The sequence below is a fragment of the Hyperolius riggenbachi genome, chromosome 11 (genome assembly GCF_040937935.1).
Source record: "Hyperolius riggenbachi isolate aHypRig1 chromosome 11, aHypRig1.pri, whole genome shotgun sequence".
NCBI lineage: Eukaryota > Metazoa > Chordata > Amphibia > Anura > Hyperoliidae > Hyperolius > Hyperolius riggenbachi.
This window is the reverse complement of record NC_090656.1, coordinates 203,346,164-203,360,586: the sequence shown is the minus strand read 5'-3', so window position 1 is coordinate 203,360,586 and position 14,423 is coordinate 203,346,164. Positions and strand designations below refer to the sequence as shown.

General features: G+C 45.4%; 1 protein-coding gene across 4 annotated transcripts in view; it reads right to left on the bottom strand.

The window, feature by feature from the left end:
* Positions 1-6,388, bottom strand: part of INSC (INSC spindle orientation adaptor protein) — a 309,535-nt gene extending 303,147 nt beyond the window's left edge. For all 4 annotated transcript variants that reach the window (XM_068260115.1, XM_068260117.1, XM_068260118.1 and 1 more), the window contains exons 1-2: positions 6,267-6,388; positions 3,066-3,172 (exon numbers count right to left, since the gene is read on the bottom strand). The gene's annotated coding sequence lies outside the window, so the exon portion shown is untranslated. The remainder of the gene's footprint in view (positions 1-3,065; positions 3,173-6,266) is intronic.
* Between the last annotated feature and the right edge of the window lie 8,035 nt (positions 6,389-14,423).

The following is a 14,423-nucleotide window of genomic DNA, read 5'->3' as shown; positions in this document are numbered from 1 at the left end:
CCCAGTACAGTGCTGCTGTCTTCTAGTGGCGATCGCCCCTGGGAGACTGAAGGTGGAGCGGAGTGCTTAAGCCGCTGTCATGGAGTCATTCCAGCGGGGGTTCGAGCATAGGCGAGCCAATTGGCATGAAGTGGTCCTGGGGCTGCCGCACTGCTCACGCCAATCAGCATGGAGCAGTCGCTAAGAGGTTAAAAGGAAATTAATATTGCAGCCTCCATATCCCTCTCACCTACTTTTGACTTTAAGGGCCCTTTCACACTGTGGCGGTGCGTCAGATTGCCGCACTGCTTCCGCGCATTACTTCTTGCTTGGCCGAATGCCAGCCAGGGAATGCCGTGTACTAATGTGGTATACCCTGAAGGCCTGTTTTTGTCGGTGAAATGTAGTGCAGCAGGCGCGCCGCGCGGCAACGCTAACACCGATATGCAGTGAGAAACTTAGTAGCTTGGAACTTAGTGGGATTTCTCCATTCCCACCATTACAGAAAAAAAAACTTGACAAGCGCCTGCACTCAAAAACCCATTTAATATTAAAATTAGTAGCAATATCCAAAATATACATATAAAATATTAACTATTCAATAAATGAACCAGGTTGGCCAGTACCAGGGGTCAAACACACATACAGGCACTCCCGATTCAAACCGCACACAGCTGCAACCTGGAACACTATACCTTGTTCTTAGCTTGATATAGCACTGCAGTTTCCCGCTGTGTGCAGTTTGAATCGGGAGTGCCTGTATCAGGAGCGTAACTAGAAATCACTGGGCCCCCCCTGCAAAACTTTGAATGGGGCCCCCACCCCCTACTTTCTGTACAGGTAAACTGAGGACCAATGTTATTTGATTGGCTAGTGCACACTGGAATGTGTTTTCCCCATGCAGATAAAAACAGGCAGCAGTGAAGCATAGAGATGTTGCGAACTGTTCGCTCGGCGAACATCTCTGGGGCTTTTACTACTTCCGGGTCGCTCTGACCCGGAGTAGTACGCCTGCGCTGCCCGGCAAAGCGCGTCCTAGATCGCGCTCCTGTTGCCGGGCACTCTCTGCGCATGTGCGTGACGTTCGTTTCAGAGATGTTCGCCAGCGAACGGTTCGGGAACCGTTCGCTACATCTCTAGTGAAGCACTGCACATATTTTCTCTATCAATTGCATTAGCTTTTGTAATGAAACATGCATGCTGAACACTGAATAGGGACTGTGTACAAATCTTTGTCTGCTAAACTTTGTATGATTCCTTATCAGTGGCTGAGCAGATGCAGTCATTAGAACAATTGTGCAGAGAGCAGAACGTTTTTTCTCTCCGTGCCCTTAGTTGTCAGTCACTCAGGACAGGGAAAATAAACTTCTGCCCCCCACAGGGCCCCCAGTGGCTTCTGGGCCCCCCTGCGGCTGCATGCCTTGCAGGGTCTATTGTTACGCCCCTGGCCTGTACAGGATCTTCTCAAAAAATTAGCATATTGTAATAAAATTCATTATTTTCTGTAATGTACTGATAAACATTAGACTTTCATATATTTTAGATTCATTACACACAACTGAAGTAGTTCAAGCCTTTTATTGTTTTAATATTGATGATTTTGGCATACAGCTCATGAAAACCCAAATTTCTTATCTCAAAAAATTAGCATATTTCATCCGACCAATAAAAGAAAAGTGTTTTTAAAACAAAAAAAGTCAACCTTCAAATAATTATGTTCAGTTATGCACTCAATACTTGGTCGGGAAACCTTTTGCAGAAATGACTGCTTCAATGCGGCGTGGCATGGAGGCAATCAGCCTGTGGCACTGCTCAGGTGTTATGGAGGCCCAGGATGCTTCGATAGCGGCCTTAAGTTCATCCAGAGTGTTGGGTCTTGCGTTTCTCAACCTAACTGAACATAATTATTTGAAGGTTGACTTTGTTTGTTTTAAAAACACTTTTCTTTTATTGGTCAGATGAAATATGCTAATTTTTTGAGATAGGAAATTTGTGTTTTCATGAGCTGTATGCCAAAATCATCAATATTAAAACAATAAAAGTCTTGAACTACTTCAGTTGTGTATATTTGAATCTAAAATATATGAAAGTCTAATGTTTATCAGTACATTACAGAAAATAATGAACTTTATCACAATATGCTAATTTTTTGAGAAGATCCTGTATGTGTATTTGACCCCTGGAGCTGACCAGCCTGCTTCATTTATTGAACAGTTTATATTTTGTATGTATATAAAATAGGAGCCATTTACACTTGTCACTCTGCAATGGATCTGTGGGGTCTGTTGCTGTAAGTGGGCCGCACTTCTGTGCAGTCTGCGATAATCCCGGGCAGGCAGATGTGTTCCCCCATATAGCCTATAGGGGTAACGCATCTGCCCCAGGCTACAGCCGGACCATCAGCGGATATTACACCATCTGCTCCTGCTGGTCCGGCACAAGTGGAAACCGAGCCTCAGACTATGATGAGCTAAGATTGTGAGCTCCCCTGGGGGTTCGTGACAAAACTATATAGTCTGTAAATAATAAGATAAAAAAAGACAGATACTCAGCTAATCCTACAGCAGGACTAACTTGATACACATTTGTTCCCATGGAGTTGAAGGTCACCAATCTAATGCCAGGGTGCCGCATGAGAAAACAAAAATGATAGTATTTTTTTATTATTTTTTTTACAGTTTTTCATTAACCTGAAATAATGTGCCTAGACATCATTTACATTCTGATTATTCGCCTGCCGTACTGGTGGAATGACTGATGAGGCTGACATTGCAAATCAATACATCTGGTACACCTTCAGGTTCAATGAGTATGCAGCAATTTTAGTGATCCGTTTCACTGTAAAATCAAATGGAACTGTGTCCAATTCCTCATCCAGTGCAACCAAGGTATTAATGCAACAAAGACACTCAAACACCATCATAGTAATACATGAGAATGAACCTGTCTGTTTTGGATCCTAACAGACCCTTCTTCAAGCATATGGATAGGAGCGATGTAGTAGAGTGACTAATTAGCCAAAACGTCAAGGTTGGCTAACCTTAAAGGGCATATAAAGTGAAATAAATCTGACAAGTTTAATTTACCTGAGGTCCTCGGAAGCCCTCCTGGTCCATTGCCGTTATTCCGCACTTCTCTGATCAGTCGCTGTTCCCCTCCGAAAGCCGGCCATCTCAGCCAGTAGTGGGTGTCACTGTGAAGAAATGCAATAGGTTTTCTGATTGTAATTCACAGTACAATCCATATTGCACATCTAGGAATAGCGCAGAGCAAAAGCCTGGGCAATGTTATTCTTGAATCACCTGAACAAAATGATGTTCTTACATCAGGCATCTCACAGTTAGGTGTGAAAATCAGACATTTGGTAACACTCTGCAGCCAGCAAACTTCAGCTCAACATGGGGGCAGACTTGGTGGAACCACTCTGATCAGATTTATCATAACTGTATGACTTTTTGCTGTTTTAAGAGATACCGTACGTATAATGATATATATGGATTTTATATAATTTAATTGCGGAGATCCTGCTGAGTATCCTCATATTTAATTAATGAAACTGGCATAACCAGAAAAAAGGTTATTAAGCTTCTCAGGAAGGGAATAGAATATCCCACACTATTCTTGTCTGGTATTAATGTGATCCATATTTTTGGGGGATTGTGAATTTGCTATTATTTTTTGTGTGCGATGAACGTGGTCTGAGATATGGAAATGTAAGATATTTTGGATTCCCGCCAAAAATAAAATAACACCCAAACCCTAGCCCAGGGGCTGGCTCTGAGCTCCGCCCTCAGAGCAAGTTTGGATAAAAGAACCACAGCAATCTCAGCAAGGAGTTCTCCATTTTTTTTAACTCCACATATGGATTGAAGCTGGCAAGAGATCCCATGGCTAGCTTCGCAAAATTCTGAAGCAAACAAACTTTGAATTTCTGGAATTTTCCACACAAACAACTTACCTCTTCCAAAACTATTTTATCTGGGCTATGGTCTCCATAATTGTTCCTTTTAATAATTTTCTGTATATATTATTTATATTGCATGTCCAATAAAAGACTTAAAGGATACCCGAGGTGACATTTGACATGTTGAGTTAGACTTGTGTATGTACAGTGCCTAGCACACAAATAACTATGCTGTGTTCCTTTTTTTCTTTCTCTTCCTGAAAGAGTTAAATATCAGGTATGTAAGTGGCTGACTCAGTCCTGACTCAGACAGGAAGTGACTATAGTGTGACCCTCACTAATAAGAAATTCCAACTATAAAACACTTTCCTAGGAGAAAATGGCTTCTGAGAGCAGGAAAGAGATAACAAGGGTCAATAGTTCATAGATTTTAGCTCTGGCATGAATGTGTCCTTCTACAGAGGAGGTGGCAGCCTGATAAATGAAATATTGTGTAGTAAAGTGGTTGTGACGCTCACATGCTCCCTCCTAGCCTGCCTGCTTGCCCAATGACAGCGGTTTAAGCACATCGATTGCACCCACGAGGTCTGTGGGCTGAAATAGATTGGAAGGCATTGAGCAGTCTGGCCATTAAGGAGCTTGTGACAGCGGGCCACTGCGCATGCTTAGCTCGGGCCTTGCACCTCCTTGATCCCGCTCCTATTCCCAGGAGCGTTCTGCAGTAGCAATTTTTACTTCCTGCGAAAGCACACAACGATCCCGAACAAGGGAGCACAATGGAGGAGGCGCATATCATGGGCCCTACACAGACTGATGGGAATGGATCAGTGATCTCTGCACAGTACATAAAAATATTAGGACATTAGAGTGTAAGCTCCCCTGGTGCAGAGACTGATGAGAATGGATCAGTGATCCCTGTACAGCGCTCTGGAATATGTCAGAGCTATATAAATGTATAATAATAGAGTGTGACTGTGGTGAGGACATTAGAGTGTAAGCTCCTCTGGTGCACAGACTGATGGGAAGGGATCGGTGATCTCTGTACAGCACTGTGGAATATCTCAGAGCTATATAAATGTATAATAATAGTGTGTCATTGTGGTGAGGAATTAGAGTGTAAATTCCTCTGGAGCAGAGACTGATGGGAATGGATCATCAGTGATTTCTGTATAGCACTGTGGAATATGTCAGAGCTATACAGGCCCGGATTTACCTCACAGGAGCCTATAGGCACCTTAGATTTCGCCCTCCATGAACCTACAAACCCCGACCAAACTGCACCACCAGTGTGCTGGCTGTCCCAGCTGTCACTTCTCCCTTAGTTTTCTTGCCCGTCATAGGTAGCTACAGGTTCCCCTTAGCATTAGGTAGCAGGAAGTACCCTCAATAATAAGTAGCTAGAGGTGCCCCCAAGTATTAGGTAGCTAGAGGAACCTCAGTATTAGGTAGCTAGAGGCGTTTCTGACTGAAGGCAGATCTCTTTAGTGGAATGCGGAGAGCTGGGTGAATAACCTCTTATTTACACTCTCATCAGGACTCTGCATAGGGAAGGAGGAAAAGAAGCGCTCTGGAGGGGATTGGGGCGCCTTTCCATCATCAGGCGCCTGTAGGCACGTGCCTATAGTGCCTAATGGTAAATCCGGCCCTGGAGCTATATAAATGTATAATAACAGTGTGTGACTGTGGTGAAGAAATTAGAGTGTAAGCTCCTCTGGTGCAGAGATGGATGGTAATGGATCAGTAATTTCTGTACAGTACTATGGAATATGTCAGAGCTATACAAATGTATAATAATAACAGTGTGTGACTGTGGTGAGGACAATAGAGTGCAAGCTCCTCTGGTGCAGAGACTGATGGGAATGGGTCAGTGATCTCTGTACAGTGCTGTGGAACATGTCAGCGCTATATAAATGTATAATAATAGTGTGTGACTGTGATGAGGACATTAGAGTGTAAGCTCCTCTGGTGCAGAGACTGATGGGAATGGGCCAGTGTTCTCTGTACAGTGCTGTGGAACATGTCAGCGCTATATAAATGTATAATAATAGTGTGTGACTGTGGTGAGGACAATAGAGTGCAAGCTCCTCTGGTGCAGAGACTGATGGGAATGTGCCAGTGATCTCTGTACAGCTCTGTGGAATATGTCAGAGCTACAGTATATAAATGTGTCAGAGGCGGAAATAGGCCCGTGCAGGCCATACAGCTGCACAGGGGCCCCATGCCATCCAGGGCCCATGCAGCTGAACCACAGTTAGAATATGTTTATTCTGTAGGCTCTTCTTTGTGTATTTTTCTATGTGATAGTAGTAAAAATGTTTCTGTACCGTGTTAGCCAAACAATATATGTAGGTAGAAAAAAAACAGAGTCTTGTAAAAGTAATACCTTTTAATGGCTAACTGATAAAGTTAAATAATGCAAGCTTTCTGGGATCTAGTCCCCTTCTTCAGGCATATTTCTAGATGTTAGCTGTAGTAAAACACTGATGCAGGGAAGCTGCATGAAGATGGCAGTTGTACTGGTTGCTGTTTAGCAGTTAGATGTCAGGTGATCAGCAGGCTGGAGCCAGTGAGCTTATGCAAGCAAACATGAAATCTAGCAGGTTTCTGAAGATAGTGAAGCCAAGTCAATCATGTTACATAAGGAGTCATGAATCCCATTCCACAATTTAAACCTTCTGTTAATGTCTTGAACATTTTCATAAATTTGTACTCAGAAATCTTTCTTGCTTGTTCATTTTTGAAGTTACCCTTAAGAATAAATACTTTTAGATCTTGCATGCTGTGTCCTGGTTCGCAGAAGTGTTGGCCCACTGGTGTGTCCATTTTACCCTCATTAATTTTAAAGCGGTGATGGTTCATTCTTGTGCGCAGTTTTTGTCCTGTTTCTCCTATATAGATACCTCTTGAGGGGCATTTCATGCAGCGTATCATGTATACAACATTGGATGATTCACAGGAAAATTGGTCTGATATTTGATGATATTTCTGTGAGTTTGGTATTTGTATTTGGCTTGTGCACAAGATATAAGGGCAGGTCTCACACCTTGCGTTATTACAGGGTAATGTGCCTGGAGTTTCTGGTGTAGATAATGCACTTCTGATAATCATTTGTCTCAAATTGGGAGGTTGTCTGAAAGCAAGCATTGGTAAATCAGGAAAAACTTCTTTCAGGCGTTTGTCTTTATGAAGTATCGGTTGCAGGGCTTTCGATATCTTCCTCAGTGTCTTTAATCTTGGGTTGTAGGTGATCACTATTGGGACTCTGTTGTTTTCAGTCTTTGGGGTGTATTTCAATAGTTCCTCTCTAGATTTTAAAGTTGCTCTGTGTATTTGATCATCAACGATTCGTGGATGATATCCCTGATCTATGAATATATTACGTAGTGACATAAGTTGTCTGTCTCTGTCCTCTGAAACAGAACATATTCGGTTATACCTCAGAGCCTGGCTGTAAACAATAGATTTTTTGGTGTGTTCCGGGTGGAAACTATTCCACTTGAGGTAAATATGCCGGTCAGTTGGTTTACGGTAGATGGATGTTTCTAAAAATCTATCTTGTATGTAAATTGTAGTATCCAGGAAACTGACATGGGAGGATGAAAAGTTGAGCGTTAACTTGATGTTCTTGTGGTATTCTGAGAAGTTTTTGTGGAATTTGATTAATTCTTCCTGTGATGCTGTCCAAATTAATAGGATATCGTCTATAAATCTGAAGTAAGCCCATGGTTTAATTTCACACGTTGAAAGGAAGTTTTGATGTATAATGATGTATATTAATGATGTATATCTACAGACAATGGGCAGTGCTATGGGAAGTAGAATGTCACCCCAGTATGCAAATTTATTTATGGCCAGATTGGAGGAAAACTTCCTTTCAACGTGTGAAATTAAACCATGGGCTTACTTCAGATTTATAGACGATATCCTATTAATTTGGACAGCATCACAGGAAGAATTAATCAAATTCCACAAAAACTTCTCAGAATACCACAAGAACATCAAGTTAACGCTCAACTTTTCATCCTCCCATGTCAGTTTCCTGGATACTACAATTTACATACAAGATAGATTTTTAGAAACATCCATCTACCGTAAACCAACTGACCGGCATATTTACCTCAAGTGGAATAGTTTCCACCCGGAACACACCAAAAAATCTATTGTTTACAGCCAGGCTCTGAGGTATAACCAAATATGTTCTGTTTCAGAGGACAGAGACAGACAACTTATGTCACTACGTAATATATTCATAGATCAGGGATATCATCCACGAATCGTTGATGATCAAATACACAGAGCAACTTTAAAATCTAGAGAGGAACTATTGAAATACACCCCAAAGACTGAAAACAACAGAGTCCCAATAGTGGTCACCTACAACCCAAGATTAAAGACACTGAGGAAGATATCGAAAGCCCTGCAACCGATACTTCATAAAGACAAACGCCTGAAAGAAGTTTTTCCTGATTTACCAATGCTTGCTTTCAGACAACCTCCCAATTTGAGACAAATGATTATCAGAAGTGCATTATCTACACCAGAAACTCCAGGCACATTACCCTGTAATAACGCAAGGTGTGAGACCTGCCCTTATATCTTGTGCACAAGCCAAATACAAATACCAAACTCACAGAAATATCATCAAATATCAGACCAATTTTCCTGTGAATCATCCAATGTTGTATACATGATACGCTGCATGAAATGCCCCTCAAGAGGTATCTATATAGGAGAAACAGGACAAAAACTGCGCACAAGAATGAACCATCACCGCTTTAAAATTAATGAGGGTAAAATGGACACACCAGTGGGCCAACACTTCTGCGAACCAGGACCCAGCATGCAAGATCTAAAAGTATTTATTCTTAAGGGTAACTTCAAAAATGAACAAGCAAGAAAGATTTCTGAGTACAAATTTATGAAAATGTTCAAGACATTAACAGAAGGTTTAAATTGTGGAATGGGATTCATGACTCCTTATGTAACATGATTGACTTGGCTTCACTATCTTCAGAAACCTGCTAGATTTCATGTTTGCTTGCATAAGCTCACTGGCTCCAGCCTGCTGATCACCTGACATCTAACTGCTAAACAGCAACCAGTACAACTGCCATCTTCATGCAGCTTCCCTGCATCAGTGTTTTACTACAGCTAACATCTAGAAATATGCCTGAAGAAGGGGACTAGATCCCAGAAAGCTTGCATTATTTAACTTTATCAGTTAGCCATTAAAAGGTATTACTTTTACAAGACTCTGTTTTTTTTCTACCTACATGTATTTTTCTATGAAACCCACAGTGATATTGTCTTGTGGCCCAGTCATACACGAGTATGAAATGTGTGCTACAATAACACAGTGCCTACAGAATGTAACCTAGATTCATGCACTTTTATTTTATTGACATTATTTGGATCCAACTGTAATCTGATATGATTATGGCCACCCACATGGGGCCCTTTCATTTATTCTGCACAAGGGCCCACTGTTGGCTTTGTCCGCCACTGAAATGCATAATAATAATAGTGTGTGACAGCGGCGAGGACATTAGAATGTAAGCTCCTCTGGTGCAGAGACTGATGGGAACGGATCAGTGATCTCTGTACAGCACTTTGGGCAGCTGGGAATCTGGTTACGGCACCTCCAGACCTCTTTTGCTGGGATTTCAGTGGTCTTAACATCCGATGAGGCTTTGGAGTAACATCATTAGTTTTCCAAGAACTCAAAGCTATTGCCCTTCCTGAAACGAGACATAAACTAATAGTGGGTCTCTGCTGGGCACATGGTGGGTCTAGATAATTGCTTTACAGTCATATGGACACAAACATACCATAAGCAGAGGCAGCTCTGCACAGGCCTAAATGTATATAAAGAGCGGTAATTGTAACCATCCATCCGGGCTATGCTGTGTCTCATCAAATGGATAATGCAGAACACAGCAAACCTCACTTTGATAATGGATGTCTCTGGCCCATACGGGCCTCACTGATTCTACTGCCGCCATGAAGAAGCAGAGAGAGCCAGGACTATCCTGCAGGAGCCTAAAGCTGCTGAACTCTTATGGCTGCTACTATCAAAATTGTATAAATGTGGGCACTAGTGAGATTGTAAACTTTAAAGTGGACCTGAACTCTTGCACAGGAAAGAAGGAAAATATAGAGAAATGCACCCTGTATGTATTTAGAGAGTTTAGCCTGTCTAATTCCACCTCATCTGTGATTAATCACAAGTTGTAATTTTCTCTCTCAACTGTGTCAGCTGGCTACCTTGGCAGAGAACTAGTTTGTACACATAGAATGTTAACCCTGTGGGCGTTAAACGTTGGTGAGTTCGATAATCAGGCGATGATAATGTTGCCTGATCCGATTGCATTTAGCCCTAGGCAGGGTGTTAAAAAAAAAAACTCGCTTGGGCAATATTATCGCAGGTCTTAACATGCTAAGGCACGTCATCGCTGCTGCATCTGGGGGTCACCTTTAATAAGGAGACGCCCAGGGCTCCCCGTCGGGCTGCTCCACATCTCTGAGGCCCCCCATGTAGCTGCCCAGGCACCCCAGAGCAATTTACCTCCCGCCGCTGAACATCCGCTGCCTCTCACCGCAAGTCCCGTCATGTAATTACAGTGTATGTGTCACTGTAATTACCAGGGGCGTTTCTAGGGTCCTTGGAGATCGGGGGCACCTGTGGGCACCAGGTGGGGAGGTGCGCGCCGCTGCAAAAAATGGGCGTGGCCATGAGGTGAGTGGGTGTGGCCATGGGTGTGGTCAAATGTACATGAACTTAGCAGCGGTGTAAGCTACAGATAACGGGCCTGCCCATCGAAATATTGGATGGAGCCCCCTGTCCTTTATTTAGATAATTTACAATCAGTATAGGCATAGATCAAAGATGTATACGCACATACAATTTTGATTGGTCAATCACTGATCAATTTCACCACCCCATGCAGTAAGTGGGCTAACAGACAAATTAATTTTATGAACAGAGCTAAAATTGGCTAATCAAAATTGTATGTGCGTACCAGGCTTTACAGCTAATACTGTACATACTGAAAGTAGCAGGGATCAGCAGGGGCGTACCTAGAAAGCCCCGGGCCCCCCTGCAAAAAAATTCCGCCCCCCCCCCCCCCCCCCAGGGCCCGCTCGGGGACTTTTTGGGGGCAGGAGGGGTCGCAGCATAAGAGGAGAGCTGTGGCCGCAGATCGGTGGGGAGGGGGGAAATTCCCCCCCTCCCTCACCTCGGGCTCTCCTCTCAGCGCTCCCCTTCTGCAAGCAATCATTGGTGGTGCTCGTGGCAGCCGCAGCGGCGGCAGGCAAGCTGAGCACATACCACCTTCTGGCCGGCGGTCTCCGATCACTAAGTGCTTTATGAAACTTTCTGTGTACAGGAAGTTCTATGAAGCACTTAGTGATCGGAGACCTCCGGCCAGAAGGAGGTATGTGCTCAGCTTGCCTGCCTCCGCTGCGGCTGCCACGAGCACCACCAATGATTGCTTGCAGAAGGGGAGCGCTGAGAGGAAAGCCCGAGGTGAAGGAGGGGGGGGGATTTCCCCCCTCCCCACCAATCTGCGGCCACAGCTCTCCTCTTATGCTGCGACCCCTCCTGCCCTCAAATAGTCCCCGAGCGGGCCCTAGGGGAGCCCCACCCCCCACCCCCGCGACGGCAGGGGTCGCATCCCCTATTGTTACGCCAGTGGGGATCAGCATACAATACAGCTGGTTTACAATCAGTAAAGGCACAGAGTAACACCTTACACTGTACACACTGGAGGTAGATCAGCACACAGTGCAGGCACTAGAGAACAGCGTATACTGTACATACTGTAGGCAGCAGAATTCAGCACACTGCAGCTAGCGTGCCAAAAATATGAGGATCACGTTGTGCGGCGCACTTATCGCGCCGCACCGAAAAATGGGTGGGCCATGGACCAGAATGTAGGTGTGGTAACGAGTGGAGACAAATTTACATGAACCTAGCAATGGTGGGACATTAGATTAGGACAGTGGTGGCGAACCTTTTGGAGGCCGAGTGCCCAAACTGCAACCCAAAAGTCACTTATCTATCGCAAAGTGGCAACAGCAATTTAAACTAAATACTGTACAAACGTTTTAACTCATACATGAACGTTATAGAGAAAATCCAAGTTAAAAATAAACTGTGAAGATAAACAATTTCATCCATCCTACTCCTGAAAAATGTATTCCATTTTTTAGAACCTCCCAGTTTTATTTTCTGTTTTAAAAAGCTAAAAAACTAGGTTTAATGCTATTGTCTCATATGATAAGGATTCAGCTTTTCCCATAGTCTTAGCAATCATGTGACCCCCAACAAGACAAATTCAGCAATCATGAGGCCCCCGACAAGACAAATTCAGCAATCGTGAGGCCCCCGACATGACAAATTCAGCAATCATGAGGCCCCCAACATGACAAACTCAGCAATCATGAGGTCCCCAACAAATCATGAGGCCCCCAACAAGACAAATTCAGCAATCATGAGGCCTCCAACAAATCATGAGGCCCCCAACAAGACAAATTCAGCAATCTTGAGGCCCCCAACAAATCATGAGGCTCCCAACAAGACAAATTCAGCAGTCATGAGACACATAAATAGACAGCATTTCACATAAATAGGCAGAATGCCCCCTTAATATGGTAGCCCCTCAAGTTAGGTAGTGAGTGACAGGGACCCCCAGGTTAGCTAGTGAGTGACAGACACCTCCAATTAGGTAGTGAGTGACAGGGACCCCAGTTAGTGAGTGACAGTAACCCCAGTTAGTGAGTGACAGGGACCCCAGTTAGCTAGTGAGTGACAGGGACCCCCGATAGTGAGTGACAGGGACCCCCGATAGTGACAGGGACCCCCGTTAGATAGTGACAGGGACCCCAGTTAGTGAGTGACAGGGACCCCAGTTAATGAGTGACAGGGACCCCAGTTAGTGAGTGACAGGGACCCCCGCTAGCTAATGAGTGACAGGGACCCCGATAGTGAGTGACAGGGACCCCCGATAGATAGTGAGTGACAGGGACCCCGTTAGCTAGTGACAGGGACCCCCGTTAGCTAGTGAGTGACAGGGACCCCTGTTAGCTAGTGAGTGACAGGGACCCCCGATAGATAGTGACAGGGACCCCCAGTAGATAGTGACAGGGAGCCCAGTTAGTGAGTGACAGGGACCCCAGTTAGTGGCAGGGACTCCAGTTAGCTAGTGAGTGACAGGGACCCCTGATAGTGAGTGACAGGGACCCAGTTAGATAGTGACAGGGACCCCCGTTAGATAGTGACAGGGACCCTAGTTAGTGAGTGACAGGGACTCCAGTTAGTGAGTGACAGGGACCCCTGTTAGCTAGTGAGTGACAGGGACCCCCGATAGTGAGTGACAGGGACCCCCGATAGATAGTGAGTAACAGGGACCCCCGTTAGCTAGTGACAGGGACCCCCGTTAGCTAGTGAGTGACAGGGACCCCAGTTAGTGAGTGACAGGGACCCCCGTTAGCTAGTGAGTGACAGGGACCCCCGATAGTGAGTGACAGGGACCCCTGTTAGCTAGTGAGTGACAGGGACCCCCGATAGATAGTGACAGGGACCCCCGATAGATAGTGACAGGGACCCCAGTTAGTGAGTGACAGGGACTCCAGTTAGCTAGTGAGTGACAGGGACCCCCGATAGTGACAGTGACCCCCGTTAGATAGTGACAGGGACCCCAGTTAGTGAGTGACAGGGACCCCAGTTAGTGAGTGACAGGGACCCCCGTTAGCTAGTGAGTGACAGGGACCCCCGTTAGCTAGTGAGTGACAGGGACCCCCGATAGTGAGTGACAGGGACCCCCGATACATAGTGAGTGACAGGGACCCCCGTCAGCTAGTGAGTGACAGGGACCCCAGTTAGTGAGTGACAGGGACCCCCATTAGCTAGTGAGTGCCCCCGATAGTGAGTGACAGGGACCCCCGATAGATAGTGACAGGGACCCCCGATAGATAGTGACAGGGACCCAAGTTAGTGAGTGACAGGGACCCCAGTTAGTGAGTGACAGGGACCCCAGTTAGCTAGTGACAGGGACCCCCGATAGTGACAGGGAACCCGGAAAGATAGTGAGTGACAGGGACCCCCGATAGATAGTGAGTGACAGGGACCCCCGTTAGCTAGTGAGTGACAGGCGCGCCCCCACCCTTACCTAGCAGACCTCGATTAGCGCCGCGGGCGACCCGACCAGATAGAGCGGGCGCCGGACGCACCACGCTGTATATGTGGAAGTGATCTCACTTCCGCATATCAGCGGTGTACGCTAGGTCCTAGCGCTCGCTGTATCTGGTCGCCCGCTGATCGAGGTCTGAAGCTCTGGCCGCGGGGACAGCCGGGGAGGGGGCGGGGCAGCGGCGGCCAGGAGGGGACAGCGGGCAGTACCGGGCACCCGTGGGGAAGAGATCTGTGGCACCCCAGGACAGATTGGGGGCACGTGCCCACCAAAATAGGGCTAGCAACGCCCCTGGTAATTACTCTCTCTCTATTGCAGAGCCCCAGCAAAGCATCTTTGAATATCTCGTC